At 46.9% G+C, this 17,249-nt stretch overlaps 1 pseudogene across 1 annotated transcript; it reads right to left on the reverse strand.

The window, feature by feature from the left end:
• Positions 1 to 3,389: 3,389 nt before the first annotated feature.
• On the reverse strand, positions 3,390 to 16,920 carry LOC144611030 (uncharacterized; annotated as a pseudogene). The gene is made up of 4 exons (XR_013549473.1): positions 16,787 to 16,920; positions 10,537 to 10,800; positions 8,879 to 9,160; positions 3,390 to 5,258 (listed from the first exon to the last, which is right to left on the reverse strand). The product of XR_013549473.1 is annotated as an uncharacterized LOC144611030 (transcript).
• Positions 16,921 to 17,249: the final 329 nt, after the last annotated feature.

The raw sequence follows: 17,249 nt of genomic DNA on the forward strand, positions 1-17,249 counted from the left end.
TTACTCCAGCACTTTGTACCTGTCCACATTCTCCAGAGATGCTGCCCGACCCGCTGAGTTACTCCAGCACTTTGTACCTGTCCACATTCTCCAGAGATGCTACCCGACCCGCTGAGTAACTCCAGCACTTCGTACCTGTCCACTTTCTCCAGAGATGCTGCCCGACCCGCTGAGTAACTCCAGCACTTTGTTCCTGTCCACGTTCTCCAGAGATGCTGCCTGACCCGCTGAGTTACTCCAGCATTTTGTGTCTAACAATGGACTGTTTCATTAGACAATAGGTGCAGGAGTAGGCCATTCGGCCCTTCGAGCCAGCACCGCCATTCAATGTGATCATGGCTGATCATTCTCAATCAGTACCCCGTTCCTGCCTTCTCCCCATACCCCCTGACTCCGCTATCCTTAAGAGCTCTATCCAGCTCTCTCTTGAACGCATTCAGAGAATTGGCCTCCACTGCCTTCTGAGGCAGAGAATTCCGCAGATTTACAACTCTCTGACTGACATTTTTTTTCCTCATCTCCGTTCTAAATGCCCTACCCCTTATTCTTAAACTGTGGCCCCTTGTTCTGGACTCCCCCAACATTGGGAACATGTTTCCTGCCTCTAACGTGTCCAACCCCTTACTAATCTTATATGTTTCGATAAGATCCCCTCTCATCCTTCTAAATTCCAGTGTATGATCATCTTTTTTGCATATCTTTCTGCATTTCTTTGTCCTCTATCGCTGTCTACAACTCTCATTTCCCTTTTCCCCTGACTCTCAGTCTGAAGAAGGGTCTCGACACGAAACGTCACCCATTCCTTCCCTCCAGAGGGGCTGCCTGCCCTGCTAAGTTCCTCCAGCATTTTGTGTTCTTTCTTTGGTGTAAACCATCTGCACTTCCTTCCTACACTATACACCAATCAGCCAAATCATTATGCCCACCTGCCTAATATGCTGTTGGTCCTCCGTGTGCAGCCCCATACGCAGCAGGGTGCGATGCACTGTGTATTGTGACACATTCCTCCCGTGACCACCATTAACATTTTCTGTGACTTGTGCCACAGTCGACCTTCTGTCGGCTCGGACCAGAAGGGCTAGCCTTCGTTGCCCTCGCGCATCGATGAGCCTTGGACGCCCAACACCCTGCCTGTCGCCGGTTTGTGGTTTTGTCCCTCCTCGGACCACTGTCGGTCGGTACTCACCACTGCTGACCGACCGGGAGCACCCCACAAGCCTTGCCGTTTCAGAGATGCTCTGACCCAGTCGTCTGGCCAGAACAATTTGGCCCTTGTCAAAGTCGCTCGGGTCTTTACTCCTGCCCATTTCTCCTGCATCCAACACGTCAACTTCAAGAACTGACCGTTCACTTGCTGCCTAATATATCCCACCCCTTGACAGGTGCCATTGTAACAAGATAACCAATGTTATTCACTTCGCCTGTCAGTGGTCGTAATGTTTTGGCTGATCGGTGTATAAATGCATATCATATCATATCATATATATACAGCCGGAAACAGGCCTTTTCGGCCCTCCAAGTCCGTGCCGCCCAGCGATCCCCGCACATTAACACTATCCTACACCCACTAGGGACAATTTTTACATTTACCCAGCCAATTAACCTACATACCTGTACGTCTTTGGAGTGTGGGAGGAAACCGAAGATCTCGGAGAAAACCCACGCAGGTCACGGGGAGAACGTACAAACTCCTTACAGTGCAGCACCCGTAGTCAGGATCGAACCTGAGTCTCCGGCGCTGCATTCGCTGTAAAAAGTTGCAGAGAATGGATTAATATTCAGACTGCAAGTGGGCCATGTGGTTGAGCACAGCATTAAAAACTCTAAGGAAGTCAATTTTCATCTGAACGTGCAAATTTCCTAGTCTTTAAGAGTAAACTAGACCAAGTGGTCCCGTTGGGCCCAAACCTCTCCTGCATTGGTGAAGCACCCTCTCTTCCCTCCCCTTCCCCTCCCCCCAACCCCCCTAAACCTCCCTCCCTCCCCGCTCCCTCCCTAGGAGATCGATTTAAACTTTAAAATGTGAATAACTTTAAAAATATAACACCGATTTCAATGAAACTTCTTCCATTAGCACCAAAGGGACGACGGTGAGTAAGGTGGGCCTAAAATTGTCGCGCTATCGTGTACCGTTTTGGCTGTAGTTCACGAACAAACAAACGAGAATCTTAGTATAGAGATGGTAACCAGCAGGTAACATGCTGGTTAACACAAGAGGCAGTGGCTGTGAAAAGAGGAAATGCGGGCGCTTTTAATACGAGCCCGACCTCACATTCTCCGAAAATTCACACCATTTATTTTTCCGCTTCGGATTTCGAGCATCAGAGGAATCCTTTTTTTGATATCCAGAGGAGGCCATTCGGTTTTAATTCACAGTAGTTTTAATGGCTCACGTGTCCGAAGATATACCTCTCCTAATTCGCAAGAAGTAAAAATAGAAACATTGGTAACAGGTGTGGGGTGAAGTGTTTCAGGGAGGATCTAAAAGAATGCAGCTCGGCAGAAAGAGCAACTTCTGCTTGGGTGACTTTCAAACCACTGGGCTGTTAAGCTGTGCCAAGAAAGAATGTTGTTGTTCTGGTGTTGGTACAAATGAGAATTAAACACTTTCACTTCTCCTTTTGACTTCATGAGTCTCAACTCGAAACATCCTCTGTCCATTTTTCTCCAGTGATGCTGCCTGGCCCACTGACTTAAACATAGAAAACAGGTGCAGGAGGAGGCCATTTGGCCCTTCGAGCCAGCGCCGCCATTCATTGCGATCATGGCTGATCATCCTCCAGCAGTTTGTGTTTTGCTCAAGATCCTAGCTGGAGTAGTCAGGCAGCATCTCTGGAGAACATGGATATGTGTAGGAAAATAACTACAAATTTCTGCACGGTGGCACAACGGTAGAGTTGCTGCCTTACAGCGAATGCAGCGAATGCAGGCTCGGGTTCCATCCTGACTACGGGCGCCGTCTGTACGGAGTTTGTACGTTCTCCCCGTGGGTTTTCTCCGAGATCTTCGGTTTCCTCCCACACTCCAAAGACGTACAGATATGTAGGTTAATTGTCCGGGTAAAAATTGTCCCTAGTGTGTGTAGGATAGTGTTAATGTGTGGGGATCGCTGGGCGGCGCGGACCCGGTGGGCCGAAGGGCCTGTTTCCGCGCTGTATCTCTAAATCTAAAAAATCTAAACTGCAGATGCTGGTACAAATCGAATGTTTCTGCAAGTTTCTGCCTACTAAAATGGCGCCATGACATACTACGGTTTTTAGGGTCGAGTGGTCTATCTTGTTCCTCTAAGGTATCACAAAATGCTGGAGTAACTCAGCGGGTCAGGCAGCATCTCAGGAGAGAAGGAATGGGTGACGTTTTGGGTCGAGAGTTCTCACCCATTCCTTCTCTCCTGAGATGCTGCCTGACTCGCTGAGTTACTCCAGCATTTTGTGAGACCATAAGAGATAGTAGAATTAGGCCATTCGGCCCATCAGGTCAACTCCGCCATTCAATCATGGCTGATCTCTCTCTCCCTTTTAACCCCATAACCCCTGACACCCGTACTAATCGTAGACTTGGCGATCGTTTCGCTGTTCCATATAGCTTATTCCATACACCCACCACCCTTTGTGTGTGAAAGTTACCCCTCAGATTCCTATTAAATCTTTTCCCCTTCACCTTAAACCTGTGTCCTCTGGTCCTCGATTCACCTACTCAGGGCAAGAGACTCCAGCCTACTCAACCTCCCTCTAACTCAGAGCCTCTAGTCCTGGCAACATCCTCCTTGAGTATAGGATTCATAGCGAGAAGATTTGAGTATAGGAGCAAGGAGGTCCTACTGCAGTTGTACAGGGCCCTGGTGAGACCACACCTGGGGTATTGCGTGCAGTTTTAGACAATAGACAATAGGAGCAGAAGTAGGCCATTCGGTCTCCTAATTTGAGGAAGGACACCTTGCTATTGAGGGAGTGCAGTGTAGGTTCACCGGGTTAATTCCCAGGATGGCGGGACTGAAATATGATGTCCTGAATGCTGTTACGGGTGTTGCCATTAACTGCATACTTTCACCTCGTATTCAATCTTCCAAAGTGCAACACTAGGGTCAGAGGACCTAAGGTGATGGAGGAACTGAAGGAAATTCACATTAGTCAGGAAATTCACATTAGTCAGGTACAGCAGGCAGTGAAGAAAGCCAATGGCATGTTGGCATTCATAACAAGAGGAGTTGAGTATAGGAGCAAAGAGGTCCTTCTGCAGTTGTACAGGGCCCTAGTGAGACCGAAACCTGGAGTACTGTGTGCAGTTTTGGTCTCTAACTTTGAGGAAGGATATTCTTGCTATTGAGGGCGTGCAGCGTAGATTCACTAGGTTAATTCCAGGAATGGAGGGACTGTCGTATGTTGAAAGACTGGAGCGACCAGGCTTGTATACACTGGAATTTGGAAGGATGAGAGGGGATCTTATCGAAACATATAAGATTATTAAGGGATTGGACACGTTAGAGGCAGGAAACATGTTCCCAATGTTGGGGGAGTCCAGAACCAGGGGCCACAATTTAAGAATAAGGGGTAGGCCATTTAGAACGGAGATGAGGAAAAGCTTTTTCACTCAGAGAGTTGTAAATCTGTGGAATTCTCTGCCTCAGATGGCAGTGGAGGCCAATTCTCTGGATGCTTTCAAGAGAGTTAGATAGAGCCCATAATGATAGCGGAATCAATAGGTACGGGGAGAGGTACTGATTGTGAATGATCAGCCATGATCACGTTGAATGACGGTGCTGGCTCGAAGGGCCGAATGGCCGACTCCTGCGCCTATTGTCTATTGCCTATTGCTAATTTGTAAGCTGCCCAAGCGAAATATGAGGTGCTGTTCCTCCAATTTGCGCTGGGCCTCACTCTGACACTGGAGGAGGCCCAGGACAGAAAGGTCAGTGTGGGGATGGGAGGGGGAATTAAAGTGTTTAGCAACCGGGAGATCGCGGACTGAGGAGAGCTGTTCAGCGAAACAATCGCCGAGCCTGCGCTTGGCCTCACCGATGTGTACTGTGGAAACAGTTCCCAGAGGCAGAGACGGCAGATCCATTTGTCACGATGAATCCATTACCCTCACGAAAGGGTTGATCCGGATTACCCAAGAGTCCTGTCTGGTGAGACGAGACCAGAAACACAGGCCGAAACCTGTTGCTGTGCCGAGAATTCCTAAGATCGCACCGCAGATCAAAACGATAAGCTGGCTTGTGTCCAGTTCGGCTTCTTTGCTGTCTTGCACTTCTGGTTCTGTGAACAAAGCAGACGGCAATTGTTTGAATGAGGAAATTTGTTTTTATATCGGTTCGAACAAAGACGGAGTCATCCCACAGGTCCTGGATAGAGTGGATGTGGAGAGGATGTTTCCACCAGTGGGAGAGTCTAGGACCAAAGGGCACAGCCTCAGAATTAAAGGACGTTCCTTTCGGGAGGAGATGAGGAGGAATTTCTTTAGCCAGAGGGTGGTGAATCTGTGGGATTCTTTGCCACAGACGGCCGTGGAGGCCACAAGTCAGTGGATATATTTAAGGCAATAGACAATGGACAATAGGTGCAGGAGTAGGCCATACAGCCCTTCGTGCCAGCACCGCCATTTAATGCGATCATGGCTGATCACTGTCAATCAGTACCCCGTTCCTGCCTTCTCCCCATACCCCCTCACTCCGTTATCCCTAAGGGCTCTATCCAGCTCTCTCTTGAAAGCATCCAACGAACTGTCCTCCACTGCCTTCTGAGGCAGAGAATTCCACACCTTCACCACACTCTGACTGAAAAAGTTCTTCCTCATCTCCGTTCTAAATGGCCTACCCCTTATTCTTAAACTGTGGCCCCTTGTTCTGGACTCCCCCAACACCGGGAACATGTTTCCTGCCTCTAATGTGTCCAATCCCCTAATTATCTTATATGTTTCAATAAGATCCCCCCTCATCCTTCTAAATTCCAGTGTATACAAGCCTAATTGCTCCAGCCTTTCAACATACGAGAGTCCCGCCATTCCGGGAATTAACCTAGTGAACCTACGCTGCACGCCCTCAATAGCAAGAATATCCTTCCGCAAATTTGGAGACCAAAACGGCACACAGTACTCCAGGTGCGGTCTCACCAGGGCCCGGTACAACTGTAGAAGGACCTCTTTGCTCCTATACTCAACTCCTCTTGTTATGAAGGCCAACATTCCATTGGCTTTCTTCACTGCCTGCTGTACCTGCATGCTTCCTTTCAGTGACTGATGCACTAGGACACCCAGATCTCGTTGAACATCCCCTCTTCCTAACTTGACACCATTCAGATAATAATCTGCCTTTCTATTCTTACTTCCAAAGTGAATAACCTCACACTTATCTACATTAAACTGCATCTGCCATGTATCCGCCCACTCACACAACCTGTCCAAGTCACCCTGCAGCCTTATTGCATCTTCCTCACAATTCACACTACCCCCCAGCTTAGTATCATCTGCAAGATGGCAGAGATAGATAGATTCTTGATTAGTACGGGTGTCAGGGGTTATGGGGAGAAGGCAGGAGAATGGGGTTGGGAGGGAGAGATAGATCAGTCTGAAGAAGGGTCTCGACCCGAAACGTCACCCATTCCTTCTCTCCGAGATGCTGCCTGACCTGCTGAGTTACTCCAGCATTTTGTGAATAAATCGATTTGTACCAGCATCTGCAGTTATTTTCTTATAGATCAGCCACGATTGAATGGCGGAGTGGACTCGATGGGCCGAATGGCCTAATTCTACTCCTTCCTTGCTTACGATCCCGGAGGAAACCCACGCAGGTCACGGGGAGAACGTGCAAACTTTGTACAGGCAGCGCCCGTGGTCGGGAACGAACCCGGGTCTCTGGCGCCCTGAATAATTTACCCGAGTATTTTAATTTAGTTTAGAGATACAGCGCGGAAACAGGCCCTTCGGCCCAACGAGTCCGTGCCGACCAGCGATCCCCACACATTAACAATACCCTACACACACTAGGGACAATTACACACAAATTAAGCCAATTAACCTGCAAACCTGTACGTCCTTGGAGTGTGGGAGGAAACCGAAGATCTTGGAGAAAACCGAAAATACTAGAGGAACAAAATGGACCACTCCGTTGAAATCGCCTATATTGAAGTGTAGTACGCAAAGGAGCGTAACGTCCGCCATTTTAGTAAACAAAACCCGCCTCTCGCAGCGTAATCAATGTTTTGGGGAACAGTATGTGTGATGATACCATTAAAATGCAGAATATATCTCATCTATCAATTCACAGATTTTGTTATTTTTCTTTTTAAATGTTTCTGCAGGTTTCCGCAAGTTTCTGCCTACTAAAATGGCGCCGTGACATACTACGGGTTTTTAGGGTCGAGTGGTATATCTTGTTCCTGTAAGGTATCACAAAATGCTGGAGTAACTCAGCGGGTCAGGCAGCATCTCGGAGAGAAGGAATGGGTGACGTTTCGGGTCAAGACCCTTCTTCATAGAAACATAGAAAATAGGTGCAGGAGTAAGCCTTTCGGCCCTTCGAGCCTGCACCGCCATTCAATATGATCATGGCTGATCATCCAGCTCAGTAACCTGTACCTGCCTTCTCTCCATACCCCCTGATCCCTTTAGCCACAAGGGCCACATCTAACTCCCTCTTAAATATAGCCAATGAACTGGCCTCAACTACCTTCTGTGGCAGAGAATTCCACAGACTCACCACTCTCTGTGTGAAAAAATGTTTTCTCATCTCGGTCCTAAAAGACTTCCCCCTTATCCTTAAGCTGTGACCCCTGGTTCTGGACTTCAGACCCGAAACGTCACCCATTCCTTCTCTCCTAGATGCTGCCTGACCCGCTGCGTCACTCCAGCATTTTGTGATATCCTTCGATTTGCACAAGCATATAACCATATAACAACTACAGCACGGAAACAGGCCCGTTCGGCCCTACCAGTCCACGCCGACCACTCTCTCTGACCTAGTCTCATCTACCTGCTCTCAGACCATAACCCTCCAATCCCCTCTCATCCATATACCTATCCAATTTACTCTTAAATAATAAAATCGAGCCTGCCTCCACCACTTCCACCGGAAGCCCATTCCATACAGCCACCACCCTCTGAGTATAGAAATTACCCCTCATGTTACCCCTAAACTTTTGTCCCTCAATTCTAAAGTTATGTCCCCTTGTTGGAATCTTCCCCACTCTCAAGGGGAAAAGCCTACCCACGTCAACTCTGTCCGTCCCTCTTAAAATTTAAAAAACCTCTATCAAGTCCCCCCTCAACCTTCTGCGCTCCAAAGAATAAAGACCCAACCTGTTCAACCTCTCTCTGTAGCTTAAGTGCTGAAACCCAGGCAACATTCTAGTAAATCTCCTCTGTACCCTCTCCATTTTGTTGACATCCTTCCTATAATTTGGCGACCAGAACTGCACACCATACTCCAGATTCGGCCTCACCAATGCCCTGTACAATTTTAACATTACATCCCAACTTCTATATTCGATGCTCTGATTTATAAAGGCAAGCATACCAAACGCCTTCTTCACCAACCTATCCACATGAGATTCCACCTTCAGGGAACAATGCACAGTTATTCCCAGATCCCTCTGTTCCACTGCATTCCTCAATTCCCTACCATTTACCCTGTACGTCCTATTTTGATTTGTCCTACCAAAATGCAGCACCTCACACTTATCAGCATTAAACTCCATCTGCCATCTGCAGTTATTTTCCTAGATATATCTTGCTCCTCTAGTATCTTTGGAGAAAACCCACGCAGGTCACGGGGAGAACGTACAAACTCCATACAGACAGCGCCCGTAGTCGGGATGGAACCCGGGTCTCTGGCGCTGCAAGACAGCAATTCTACCGCTGCGCCACCGTGCATTTCCCTTACCCCAGAACATTACTTTCTCCTCTTTGCTGATGGTGTGGACTACTTTGCAGGAGTAAACGTCCCCATCAGTGGGCTGGATGTGTGTGTACTGGAGCAAGTAGAACCGCCAGTCTTCGGCAAAAGAGAGGCGCGAGGAATTAACTTCACCCCCGATGAGCTGGTCGTTTTTCTGCAACGTCACTTCGATTGCCGGGGGGAAAAAGCCGCTGATAAAACAGATCAAAGTATTGTTCTCGCCGAGGACAACAGGTTTCTCCGAGTACAGTAATGCCTCGCCGATTTCTGAGAGAGCATATGAAAAAAATGTTTATATCACTTAGACAATAGACAATAGGTGCAGGAGTAGGCCATTCGGCCCTTCGAGCCAGCACCGCCATTCAATGTGATCATGGCTGATCATTCTCAATCAGTACCCCGTTCCTGCTTTCTCCCCATAACCCCTGACTCCGCTATCCTTAAGAGCTCTATCCAGCTCTCTCTTGAATGTATTCAGAGAATTGGCCTCCACTGCCTTCTGAGGCAGAGAATTCCACAGATTCACAACTCTCTGACTAAAAAAGTTTTTCCTCATCTCTGTTCTAAATGGCCTACCCCTTATTCTTAAACTGTGGCCCCTGGTTCTGGACTTCCCCAACATTGGGAACATGTTTCCTGCCTCTAACGTGTCCAACCCCTTAATAATCTTATACGTTTCGATAAGATCCCCTCTCATCCTTCTAAATTCCAGTGTATACAAACCTAGTCGCTCCAGTCTTTCAACATATGACAGTCCCGCCATTCCGGGAATTAACCTAGTAAACCTACGCTGCACGCCCTCAATAGCAAGAATATCCTTCCTCAAATTTGGAGACCAAAACTGCACACAGTACTCCAGGTTTAGTTTACTATTGTTACGTGCACTGAAATATAGTGAAAAGTTTTGTTGAGGAAACATGGGAAATAGGTGCAGGAGGAGGCCATTCGGCCCTTCGAGCCTGTACGCACCGCCATTCATTGTGATCATGGCTGATCATCCACAATCAGTAACCCGTGCCTGCCTTCTCCCCATATCCCTTGATTCCACTCGCCCCCAGAGCTCTATCTAACTCTCTCTTATCACAATCAGTACCCTGTTCCTGCTTTTTCCCCATATCCCTTGATTCCTTTATCCCTAAGAGCTAAATCTAGCTCTCTTGAAAACATCCAGTGAATTGGCCTCCACTGCCTTCTGCGGCAGAGAATTCCACAGATTCACAATTCTCTGGGTGAAAAAGTTCCTTCTCACCTCAGTTTTAAATGGCTTCCCCTTTATTCTAAGACTGTAGCCCCTGGTTCTGGACTCTCCCAACATGGGGAACATTTTTCCTGCATCTAGCCTGTACAATCCTTTAAGAATTTTATATGTTTCTATAAGATCCCCTCTCATCCTTCTAAATTGCAGTGAATACAAGCCCATTCGACCCATTCTTTCATCATATGTTAGTCCCGCCATCCCGGGAATTAACCTGGTAAACCTACGCTGCACTCCCTCAATAACACTTTGGAGGGCTAGATTGTAATCAGTCTTTCCGATGAGTGGATAGCATGCAAAAAAGGCTTTTTCCTGTACCTCGGTAATAAACTAAACTAATTTGAGTTAATTTGCAAGCTAATTTGCTCACTTTCCCACTCAGACTCACCATTTGGGGGAAGAGAATTGTTGGTTAATGCCATAATGTGCTTTTGAAGGCCGTGCATTATTGCCAACGTACTGTCCTGATTACGTTCTATTAACTGATCAATAATTGCATGCCACTGCTCCAAGCCGCTCTGAATGAACTGAGCTTTTGATAATGTGGTGTCATAGTAAACAATGCTTCTGTCGTTTGTCTTCAGCTCGATCACTCCATCCGGTAGGCTGGGATCATCAGTGGCGAAAACGTTGACTGTCAATGTTGTCTTTTCTGAAGGGAAAAAGGAGAGAGTATCAGGAGTGAAAAACATTGAAGGGTCTCGACCCGAAATGCCACCCATTCCTTCTCTCCAGAGATGCTGCCTGTCCCGTTGAGCTACTCCAGCTTTTTGTGTCTATCTTCATTTGTTACATTAGGCCCATTTGAGTATAGGAAGTTGGCAAATTGGAGGAGCAGCATCTCATATTTCGCTTGGGTAGCTTATAAAGGGCCTGTCCCACTTAGGTGAATTTTTTAGGCGACTAGGCCGCACGGTGGCCTATACGGTCGTGAGTCATCACCAAAGAGTCGTAGCGTCTTTCAGAATGTTGAAAAATTTCGGTGACAGTGGGTTTGACGCCAATGAGCGTAGCTTGACATCTCCTGACGTAGGTTGTCGCCAGTGCTGACATTGGTGAATTCCAAGTGTGGACTTGATCTGATCACCCACCCATTCCTTCTCTCCCGAGATGCTGCCTGACCTAGACAATAGACAACAGGCGCAGGAGGAGGCCATTCGGCCCTTCGAGCCAGCACCGCCATTCAATGTGATCATGGCTGATCATTCTCAATCAGTACCCCGTTCCTGCCTTCTCCCCATACCCCCTGACTCCGCTATCCTTAAGAGCTCTATCCAGCTCTCTCTTGAATGCATTCAGAGAATTGGCCTCCACTGCCTTCTGAGGCAGAGAATTCCACAGATTCACAACTCTCTGACTGAAAAAGTTTTTCCTCATCTCAGTTCTAAATGGCCTACCCCTTATTCTTAAACTGTGGCCCCTGGTTCTGGACTCCCCCAACATTGGGAACATGTTTCCTGCCTCTAATGTGTCCAACCCCTTAATAATCTTATACGTTTCGATAAGATCCCCTCTCATCCTTCTAAATTCCAGTGTATACAAGACTAGTCGCTCCAGTCTTTCAACATACGACAGTGCCGCCATTCCGGGAATTAACGTAGTAAACCTACGCTGCTCAATAGCAAGAATACCCTTCCTCAAATTTGGAGACCAAAACTGGACACAGTACTCCAGGTGCGGTCTCACTAGGGCCCTGTACAACTGCAGAAGGACCTCTTTGCTCCTATACTCAACTCCTCTTGTTATGAAGGCCAACATTCCATTGGCTTTCTTCACTGCCTGCTGTACCTGCATGCTTCCTTTCAGTGACTGAATTGGACCGCCTTTTATAGGGAAACTGGGTGAAACGTGAATTGTCTTCAGTTGTCTTCGGTCTTCAGGGTCGTCGCTTGTCGCGGGTGGACTAAGGCTGACTTCGGTTGTCTTAGGTTGCTGTCTGTGTGGTCGTAGGTGGACGTCCTACTCAAGACGATTGGGTCGCCGGTTGTCGGTAGCTTGCCGTACCTTTTCGTCGACTAGGTGGTAGGTTGTCGTAGACATTGTGGTGGGGGGGTCCAGTCGCCGTTTTTTCGGCGACCTGCTACGACTAAGGTAGTTGCCGACAGTCGCCTAAGTGGGAAAGGCCCTTTACAGCCCAGTGGTATGAATATTGATTTCTCTCGCTTCAGGTAGCCCCGGCATTCCCTCTCTCTCTATCCCTCCCCCACCCAAGTCGTACTAGCTTCTTGTTTTCACCCAACAAACCGCTAACAATGGCCTGTTTCCTTTATCATCGTTACTTTTTAGCGTATCTTTTATTCATTGTTCTTTATCTCTCTACATCATCGTCTATATCTCTCGTTTCCCTTTCCCCGAACCAGCCTGTAGAAGGGTCTCGACCCAAAACGTCACCCATTCCTTCTCTCCAGAGATAGAAACATAGAAACATAGAAAATAGGTGCAGGAGTAGGCCATTTGGCCCTTCGAGCCTGTACGCACCGCCATTCAATATGATCATGGCTGATCATCCAACTCAGTATCCCGTACGTGCCTTCTCTCCATACCCCCTGATCCCTTTAGCCACAAGGGCCACATCTAACTCCCTCTTAAATATAGCCAATGAACTGGCCTCAACTACCCTCTGTGGCAGAGAATTCCACAGATTCACCACTCTCTGTGTGAAAAAAAACTTTCTCATCTCGGTCCTAAAAGACTTCCCCCTTATCCTTAAACTGTGACCCCTTGTTCTGGACTTCCCCAACATCGGGAACAATCTTCCTGCATCTAGCCTGTCCAACCCCTTAAGAATTTTGTAAGTTTCTATAAGATCCCCCCTCAATCTTCTAAATTCCAGCGAGTACAAGCCGAGTCTATCCAGTCTTTCTTCATATGAAAGTCCAGCCATCCCAGGAATCAATCTGGTGAACCTTCTCTGTACTCCCTCTATGGCAAGAATGTCTTTCCTCATATTAGGAGACCAAAACTGCACACAATACTCCAGGTGCAGTCTCACCAAGGCCCTGTACAACTGCAGCAGAACCTCCCTGCTCCTAAACTTAAATCCTCTTGCTATGAATGCCAACATACCATTCGCTTTCTTCACTGCCTGCTGCACCTGCATGCTTGCTTTCAATGACTGGTGCACCATGACACCCAGGTCACGTTGCATCTCCCCTTCTCCCAATCGGTCACCATTCAGGTAATACTCTGCTTTCCTGTTCTTGCCGCCAAAGTGGATAACCTCACATTTATCCACATTATATTGCATCTGCCATGGATTTGCCCACTCGCCTAATCTATCCAAGTCACGTTGCAGCCTCCTAGCATCCTCCTCGCAGCTAACACTGCCACCCAGCTTCGTGTCATCCGCAAACTTAGAGATGTTGGGAGGACAACTCCTGCAAACCAGCTGACACACAAGTGCAGTTTGCATTTCGTACCACACCCCTCGTAACTGGAATGTGGGGAATGCAGTGAAAGTTCCTGGGGAAATTCCACATTGAAGCTAGCGAGAAGATAAACTGATGATGTTATCGAGTTGCGCCGAAGCAACTTGTCCATGAAGACCAAAGTGCCCCGTCTAAGCTAGTCCCATCTGTCCACGTTCGACCGATATCACTCTGAACCTTTCCTAACCTTCGGGCTAACGGAATCAAGGGATATGGGGAGAAAGCAGGAACAGGGTAATGATTTTGGATGATCAGCCATGATCATATTGAATGGCGGTGCTGGCTCGATAAATTCCAGCGAGTATAAGCCTAGTCTATGACTTTCTTCATATGAAAGTCCTGCCATCACAGGGATCAATCTGGTGAACCTTCTCTGTACTCCCTCTAAGGCTAGAATGTCTTTGCTCAGATTAGGAGACCAAAACTGTACATGTTTAACTGTATGTTATAGAAAAAATGTTGTCAAGCTGGAAAGGGTGCAGAGAAGATTTACAAGGATGTTGGCATGGCAAGAGGGTGTGAGCTACAGGGAGAGGTTGAGCAGGCTGGGACTCTACTCCTTGGAGCGCAGGAGGATGAGGGGTGATCTAATAGAAGTGTATAAAATCCTGAGAGGAATAGATTTGGTAGGTGCACAGTCTCTTGCCCAGAGTAGGTGAATCGAGGACCAGAGGACATAGGTTTAAGGTGAAGGGGAAAAGATTTAATAGGAATCTGAGGGGTAACTTTTTCACTCAAAGGGTGGTGGGTGTATGGAACGAGCTGTCGGAGGAGATAGTTGAGGCTGGGACTATCCCAACGTTTAAGAAACAGTTAAGACAGGTACATGGATAGGACGGGTTTGGAGGGATATAGGACCAAATGCGGGCTGGTGTTGCTGGGACATGTTGGTGTGGGCAAGTTGGGCCGAAGGGCTTGTTTCCATACTGTATCACTCTCTGACTAGTCATTTTGCAGTAAATACAGAATTTAAACTACATTGGATTGGTATTAAAGTGTGTACATCGGACATGAGGGAGCAAGACCGCAACCAAGGACCCTTCCCTTTGTCCCGCCCCCCTGACATCAGTCTGAAGAAGGGTCTCGACCCGAAACGTCACCCATTCCTTCTCTCCTGAGATGCTGTCTGACCTGCTGAGTTACTCCAGCATTTTGTGAAATAAATACCTTTGATTTGTACCAGCATCTGCAGTTATTTTCTTACACCCACCCTAGATATGTACAATATCCCACCCCTAAAAGAAAGATGTAAAATGGTGGAGTAACTCAGCGGGCCAGGCAGCATCTCTGGAGAACTTGGAATAGGTGATGTTTCTTAAGGGGTTGGAGAGGCTAGATGCAGGAAGATTATTCCCGATGTTGGGGGAGTCCAGAACCAGGGGTCACAGCTTAAGGATAAGGGGGAAGACTTTTAGGACCGAGATGAGAAAACATTTCTTCACACAGAGAGTGGTGAGTCTGTGGAATTCTCTGCCACAGAAGGTAGTTGAGGCCAGTTCATTGGTTATATTTAAGAGGGAGTTAGATGTGGCCCTTTTTGCTAAAGGATCAGGGGGTATGGAGAGAAGGCAGGTACAGGTTACTGAGCTGGATGATCAGCCATGATAATATTGAATGGCGGTGCGTACAGGCTCGAAGAGCCAAATGGCCTACTCCTGCACCTATTTTCTATTTCTATGTTTCTATGTTTCAGACTCCGTTTCAAAGTTGGGTCTAAAGAAGGGTCTCGACCTGAATTGTCACCTATCCATGTTCCCCAGAGATACTGCCTGGCCCGCTGAGTTACTCCAGCAATCTGCGTCTATCTTCGGTGTAAAGTGGCATCTGCACACAAGATCCCACCCCTCGATGTGTACACAGCAAGATCCCACCCGAAGATAGATACAAAATGCTGGAGTAACTCAGCGGGACAGGCAGCATCTCTGGAGAGAAGGAATGGGTGACTTCGGGTCGAGACCCTTCTCCAGAGATGCTGCATGACCCGCTGAGTTACTCCAACGTTTTGTGTCTATCTTTGGTTTAAACCAGCATCTGCAGTTTTTTCCTATATATATATATATATATATATATATATACACACACACACACACGTATATATACAAACATGCATATCTATATATGCACACATGCATACATATATATACACACAAACATATGTACGATACACACACATAAATATAAACACACGTATATACACACACATAAATATACACACGTATTTACACATACATACACACACACATAAATATATACACGTATTTACACACACATAAATCAACACGTGAATGTACACACACATATATACACATAAATATACACACACATATGTACACACACATAAATATACACATGTATACACACACACACACATATATACACACACATAAATATACACACGTATTTACACATACATACACACTTTTAAATATACACACACATAAATCTACACATGTATATACACACATACATACACACATAAATGTACACACACGTATATACACACACATAAATATTCACACATATTTACACACATATACACACTTTTTAAATATACACACACATAAATCTACACATGTATATACACACACATACATACACACATAAATGTACACACGTATATACACACATAAATATACACACATATTTACACAGACACACATAAACATACACACACATAAATCTACACATGTATATACACACACGTATATACACACACACACAAATATACACACATAAATATACACACGTATTTACACACACATACACACACACACATTAACATACACACACATAAATCTACACATGTATATACATACACATAAATCTACAAATGTATATACACACATACATACACACATAAATGTACACACACGTATATACACACACACATAAATATACATATGTACATACACACACAAATATACACACATAAATATACACACAGATAAATCTACACATGTATATACACACAGATAAACCTACACATGTATATACACACAGATAAATCTACAAATGTATAGACACACATGCATATACACATACATCTATACACACACACATATATGTATATACACACACACATACATAAATATACACACACATATAAACACATACACACACATATACCTGCACACACACATATACACACACATATATATAAACGCAGCAAACAAAATACGACGGCAACTTTATAAAGGGTTTAAAACTCACCTGGCGCCGAGCTGTGGGCGGGCTGGATCAGCAACAGGAGGAGGGAGAGGGAGAGGGGGGAAGGAGAGGGAGGAGAGGGAGAGGGAGAGGGGGGAGAGGGAGAGGGAGAGGGACGAGGGAGGACTGTGATACATGGCTCCTGACTGTCTGAACCGAAAGCAAACTGTGAAAGAGGAGAAGGGGAGGAGGAGAAGAGGGTGGAGAAGAGGGGGAGGAGGAGGAGAGGGGGAGGAGGAGGAGGAGAGGAGGGGGAGGAGGAGGGGGAGGAGGAGGAGAGGGGAGGAGGAGGAGAGGGGAGGAGGAGGAGGAGAGGGGGGAGGAGGGAGAGAGGGGGAGAGGGGGAGGAGGGGGAGAGGAGGAGGAGGGGGAGAGGGGGAGAGGAGGAGGAGAGGGAGAGGGGGGAGGAGAGGGAGAGGGGGAGGAGAGGGAGAGGGGGAGGAGGAGAGGGGGAGGAGGAGAGGGG

This window comes from Rhinoraja longicauda, chromosome 39 (genome assembly GCF_053455715.1).
Source record: "Rhinoraja longicauda isolate Sanriku21f chromosome 39, sRhiLon1.1, whole genome shotgun sequence".
NCBI classification, from domain to species: domain Eukaryota; kingdom Metazoa; phylum Chordata; class Chondrichthyes; order Rajiformes; family Arhynchobatidae; genus Rhinoraja; species Rhinoraja longicauda.